The 6,729-nt window shown below is 35.4% G+C and overlaps 1 long non-coding RNA gene across 1 annotated transcript; it reads right to left on the bottom strand.

The window, feature by feature from the left end:
* Nucleotides 1–254: 254 nt before the first annotated feature.
* LOC111224030 lies at nucleotides 255–6,425 on the bottom strand. Its single transcript, XR_002665202.1, has 3 exons — nucleotides 6,319–6,425; nucleotides 2,318–2,551; nucleotides 255–318 (listed from the first exon to the last, which is right to left on the bottom strand). It is a non-coding gene; the product is annotated as an uncharacterized LOC111224030 (long non-coding RNA).
* Nucleotides 6,426–6,729: the final 304 nt, after the last annotated feature.

Here is a 6,729-nt window from a genome sequence, read left to right as displayed (position 1 = left end):
TTTTGCTACTGCTTGGAATAGATTTTTTTTTTAAATTTTCAACTGTATAGACACAATATAGGACATAGGGCAAAGGAGGAAAAGGTAGACCACTCACATTCAATTTGGATTTAAACTGAGAGAAAGTACATGATGGAATATTCATATACCTTTTGTCTTAAATCAGATGGTATAGATGTCAATCATATGTGCAGTTGTACATTGCATTTTATTGCATACATACCTAATCCAGGACAAAGAAATTATATATGTCTCTCTTGATATATAAAAAAGTATTTTCTCAGATGATGTGGAATCCAGCTGCTGGAAGTTTTGGGTCTGCAATGAACACATGACAAAGAAAACAAACATGTAGGACAACAGATATTAATATGTGTGCAAAAGATACAAACATTTTGACATTAAACTTTACAATAATGGATATCCAAAGTGTGTGTATACATTAAATGTTTTATATTAATAGAAAAAAAACATATAAAACCATAAACTGAACGCTTCAGTGTGCCTCATTAGAGCCCATGTATCTATAACTGCATGCATATACCTCTATAAACAATTTTTAGATATTATGAATATACTGAATATGTTACCCGAAGAAATAACATCCTGTGTATATACACGGTTCTATAATGGTGTATACTGTATAAAGGACAGAATTGTTTTCATGGCATTTTGGGTTGCCTTCTTATCAGGCTTGTACTATGCTGCCCTCTGGTGACTGTGACTCAAATAAAAAAAGAAAGCACCTTTTAAATAACATGCATGAAGAGGCAAAATGAAACATTTACATAATAAGTTACACTGGCAAAAAACTACAGTGTGATCAAATGTGTTTATTGCAAGTTGGATACATCTATAGCATTTACTTGACGTGTTTGTAGCTGTCTTGAGCATTGAATACACATCATATTTGATTTAGAATATCCTGAAGTATTAAGGCATGAAAAAAATATGCACTCATATCCGCATACATTCTGAGAGATGCATTTTAATTTAAACAATTATTGACATAATATCTAAAAAGACAGAAAGATATGGCATAGACACAACAATATATGAATGGGTACAAATCACACAGGGAAAGGACTATATTCTAATACCATACAATCATATAAATATGTAGTACTTTGAACCCTTAATCAACTATAATATTTCATTAGAAAATGTTACATTTTCTTTTGCAACATTTAAAAATTTGATTATATAGGGAAATTGTGGGTGAAACAAAGTGACTGTTTTAAATGAATATCCATATCAGAAAACTGTTGGTTTTTATTGTTCATTATACTATTATTATATTATTATTTTATTCTAATTAAATTATTAAAAAGAAAAAAATGCAAATAGTAAAATGCCCTGACTTGGCCTGTCTCTCGTACAAATTGTCTTACAGTCTGGTGTATATAATCCATTCAAAACAGTACTGTGGATTACAATGACTCGAGACTGGCTAGTGAGCCAGCCATTCCGTTTGTAACGCACGCTAGAGAGTCTTCCTCAGTTATTATTTTCTATTCATTATTAGTGAATTAAATATTCCACCATCACAAAGAAAGAAGAGAGAGACAACCTAGAGAAACATGACAATGACAATCCAGGCCATTAAACACAGTATATGTGTCTACTATTACAATAAAATATATTATACTAAATCAAAGGAAAAAGAATATTTGTGGGAATAAATTGGGTTTATTTGGGGAAATAAAAAAAAATTATCATTAATGTTATCTTTTAGGTGTTGTATATATTTCAAGTACATATCACAGAACTAATTAATGTTAAAACACAGTTATTGATTGATTGCATTCATCATTTGTCAAACAAATATACAGTTTGCAGTATACATTTGATTACGTTGGTCACAACTCTTCAAATATATTTATTGCTTGTTGAATACCTCCATTTCATTTATTTTGTCTGTAAGTATCCTGAACCTTAAACACACAAATGCAATTTATCTACAGAATATGCTTGAGTATTTAGGTATGCAAAATATCTGCATTTACAGCTGCATGTATTCTGTTAATATTAACAAATGCATTGATTGAACAAATTGTTGACATAATATAACGATTACCAATTCAACTGCATGGTGGAGATACTATGAAACTGAATGTGTTATAGCATGCTGCAATACTCCAGTGCAACTACAACTACTACACAGTATATGTGTTATAAATATATGCTGCAAATATCAAGTATCCCTGCAAATGTAATTCATTTAAATGTGTGCATGCATTGCAGAAGCAGTTGCACTACATGCACAATGCATCATTTTACTAGATAAACTAAAATACAATCTTTGTGCAGTTCTTACCTGTGCACCCAGCAGTGCCTGGAGGCATACAGCATTCATGCAGACCTGCTCCTCCTTGTGTAGTGTTTGCCCCCTGCAGTCTCTCCTCTGCCATGTCTTGTCTTCAGTATGTCAGGGCCTGAGGTGAAACCTAGTGCAGGCACAGAGCGCCCTTTTATGTAGTACCTGCAGAGCTGCAGCACAGTCAGCCCGGGACCCCGGACCAATGGGAAGAAAACATGTGCAGAGGACCATCTGCAATGGAAAAACAAATCCTGTAAAAGATTTTGTGGACTTTGCTGCACGGGGGAATGGTGTCCAGCTGCCCCAAGTCTTAGTGACAGATGCTTTCCTCTCACTTGACTAACACGCACGTTCCTGTGTATCCTCCAGTGGCCTTAAATGCTGGATGCTCCTTCACCCTCCTCCCATGCAACACTTTCTTTAACTTTCAGTAGACCTCAAATGACACTTTCTTTTGACAATTAAATATTAAAGTTATTTTTGTTTTTCATTTAGCAAACTGCAAGGCACCATTTACACTTGTTACGTGGATATTCTTGCTAGATAATTGTGGGACTGTCTCACATTGTCATATCAATGCATATAAATCACCCCAGATTAAGAGAAAAGTGTAACTCAAATCAAACACCTCTTAACTGTTTCTAGTGATTAAGGACAGTGAAAGGTTTTGTGATAACATGCTTAGGCAGGCTTGAGGTACTTTAACTCTATCCCATCACCTGTCCTCTCAGTACTTCATTGAGAAAAACATTTCACAATAGCATATCAAACAAACAAGCAATATTTCTTCCAGGTATGGAAGCATTGCTAAAGTTTGATTTTTGTTTTCATATTAGACTTTATTGACAAAAAATCTAATTATTGAGTGTAATGTGAAAAGAGTTCTACTCTGCAGTCCCACTCTGCTCTACTGAGCCTTTATTTTTCTTAATATTTTTTTTCTTCTTACTATATTTATTGTTATGCACCAAAACATCAAAGCAAATTCCTCATACGTGAAAACTTGGCAATAAAGCACATTCTGATTCTGAATCTGATTTTCAAATATTGATGATCATTATTTGTCAGTCAACTAATGTAAATTTTTAGAAGTGTTTTCCAGTACTTAATAGTTTTACATTTAACACCTCTCAACTATCATTTCCATTATACAGAGGTGATAAGTAATCAGTGTTTGAATGTTCAGATAATACTGGTGTGTTGTGTAAATTGTGTTAATGTAAAAATACAACTTAAAAATATATGATTTTGCAAATACCAAAAATACATGTTTTACACAATCCAGTAAGACCAGTAATACCATCTATACTTAGACTCACTGGATTGTCTGTTTCACCTTTGTAATCCCTCCCCATTGATAATCTAGAGTGAAGGCTGTGTTGGATTCTCTCTGCAGTCAGATGAAGCATATGGCTCCAGCATCTGTGGGCCGATTTACATCCAAGAATTCCCTGCTTGGCTGCTACAGCAGCAGCTAAACTGGGACTAAAGCCCACAACTCTCATTGACAAAATCTGATTTAACCACTGGCCGTATGTTCTCAATGGACTCCAGCCTCAGTTCAGGTCACCAACTGTTCCGACTTTGACTCAGTGCAAATTTAAACTAAAACTTCTTCATGCCTGGAAACACAACTCCAGACAAAATCATGATCCTGTGATTCAAACAGCACTGTTTGGCTAAATCATGGTGACTGAGACTCATCTCTCATCATGATTATTTATCTACTGTACCCTTTTTAATCCCTTTTATCACTTCAATAAACACAGTATACCAGTCTAAAAAATGGTATATAATTTCACGTTAAAAATATGACATTTTAACTTGCATTTTCTTTCTTGTAGTTTAGTAATTTTAGATCCATATACTTACACGATGAGTATCCAACAAGAATGCCTCTTGCAAAATGAATATAAGTTGCAGCATTGTGCGAGTAGCTGATTGACTTGTTGGTCCACCTTGTGGTCTATTCAAGTATAAATATTAGAGATACTCCTTTTTTAGTGGGTCAGCTCATTCAAATTACGAAAAGACAAAAAATACATGCATTAATCTACTTTGGTGGTTCACCATGCAGATGAGTTTCAGAGCAAAAGAATTGTTCCCATGAAAACTGTTACCATTGAGGTTTGTGGATTATCCTAAATAACCAGTAAAGATATGTTGTTGATTTATTAAATGTATTTCTTATATTACATTGTACTGGGGTGATGGCTGCTGTTTCAGAGGTGGATATTATTTACAGCAAAGCCTCTTAGCTATGGACTGCATATGTAAGATTATATACATGACTTAATTTCCACAGCTCTTTGTACCACTGGCATCAGTTCAACACAAAATCAAGTCACCTTATATCAGTAACGTACAGTATATACCTAGTAAACAAACAGCAAACAACAGAAGCTATGATAGTGGAACTTTAAACTTTTACAAATGTTAACCTGATCTCTTCATACCACCTTCACATTTTACTATGATTAACTGATAGCATCAATATATTACACAAATATTAAAGACAAAACAGCAAGATCCCAAGCTGAAGCACAGACACCACAAAAGAGAGAATCAATGATGAATAACACAGACAGGAAATAACACTGGATCCTGCTAATGTCTTAAACCACAAACAACCCCAGCCTGTAAAAAAAAAACATTACACGGGCCTGAAAAATGAGGATGAGCTATTGCATTTCATAACAGCCTAAATTATCATAAAATATTGCCTTACCTTGGGATGAACTTGACTGCCAGTCATCCAACCGCAGGCAATTAGTCATTCAAAACATTTAAGAGGGCAATAATTCACTGATCTACCGTGGCAACAGCAGTGCCTGGCATGTGCCACCATTTGGAGTGAGGCCTCAGAAAACAGATATAACATGAAACACCGTGAAGGAAAACGATTTGACAAAGACTGCGGCTGTTATTGATGCCTCAGGAATTTAAACAAGGCCTTTTTCACAGCAGGCATTTTGATTCGTCAAAGTAGGACAACACAGGTGTTACTTATAACATTAACAATGGCTGTTCTAGTCAAGTGCCCCAGTAAGTCATGACAGTGTGGCGGTGAGCTAAATGGAGTTCACCCGTCCTTAATTTCAGTATTTAGAGCCGTGCTTTTCCTGCTGTGATCATTCAAACCTACTTCCATGAAAAAAGGCCTATGAGGTAATTATTCACTGATTGCAACAGACATGGTGAATTTGTTCTATTAAGCAGAAAAAAATGCCCACACCAGTAATTTTAAAATGTAGAGAAACACCAGCAAAATGCCATTTTCCTGTAAATTGTAAATGACAGAAGTATATTTTTACAACACAAACACAATATATTACACACTCTATGTAGAAGCAGAGGGGCAAAAAGTTCATGTTGGGCCCCTTCTACCCCACAACTGCTGCGCTCCTGTGCATTGTACGTATGTGTTGCCTTTACCTTTCAATTAAATATAGTGCAGCAGACTATACATCACAGCTTCATTTTAAACCTAGAGACACAGAAACTTCCCTGTGCTGGGATAATTAAGCCCCAGGTTTTTCTGGTAAGTTGATCAAACACAAATTTATTCAGGACTATACGTCATATGAGCACAAGATAAACATATATTATAAATAATAGCATACAGATGTTAAAACTAGAATTTGACACTACATGACATGGCCACTAGATTAGCCAATACAAACGTAAGCCTTGCATCAGATGATTATTATTATTATTACTTTCGGTTCCAAAACAAATTTGCAATTTCTCAAACCACAACAAATCAACTGGCACACAGCGAGACTAGGGGCCCTTTCGGGGAGTTGTCCTTTGCCTAATCCGGCTTCGGCTAATTTTGGATATTAAAGATTAAGAAGACTGGGAAAATGCATCATATTTTTTGTTGAGGTAATAAAAATGTATCAGTACATCTATTACCTAATCCATTTCCTCACACTGGTATAGATTTCCTCCAGCCTATGCTATTTTAAACAAAACACAAAGACAGCGTTACAGACCTGTAGCCCTGCTCCTGGTCCTGAGCTGCAGACTGAACTCCGGTCCAGGTTTTGTGGTGGATTTTACTGGCGAGGCGCAGCAATCTGCAGCATCCCCACACGTAGTCTGCCACACACGCTGTCCGAGAAGCTGCTATGAAGTTACACTATTAAAGTAAACAAAAACATTTATAGACACATTATCTCAATTACTAGAGAGGAACGCACTTTATATAGACACAGCCATGTCCATGCAAGTATTTTATAAACATATGCACGCTGTAATGTCTTTATATAACTAATTGTGTCGCTGTACATGTATTTATTTACAAAAAAAAAAAAGGGAAGAAATTGAAAACCTATCAGTTTGAGAGGACAAACTGGAGCGTGTTAACTTTGAGGGGAAAACTGAAGCAGCATGGTCCTTTTTTA

Source organism: Seriola dumerili, unplaced genomic scaffold (assembly GCF_002260705.1).
Source record: "Seriola dumerili isolate Sdu_G_001 unplaced genomic scaffold, Sdu_1.0 BDQW01000121.1, whole genome shotgun sequence".
Lineage (NCBI taxonomy): Eukaryota > Metazoa > Chordata > Actinopteri > Carangiformes > Carangidae > Seriola > Seriola dumerili.
This window is presented reverse-complemented; position numbering and strand designations above follow the sequence as displayed.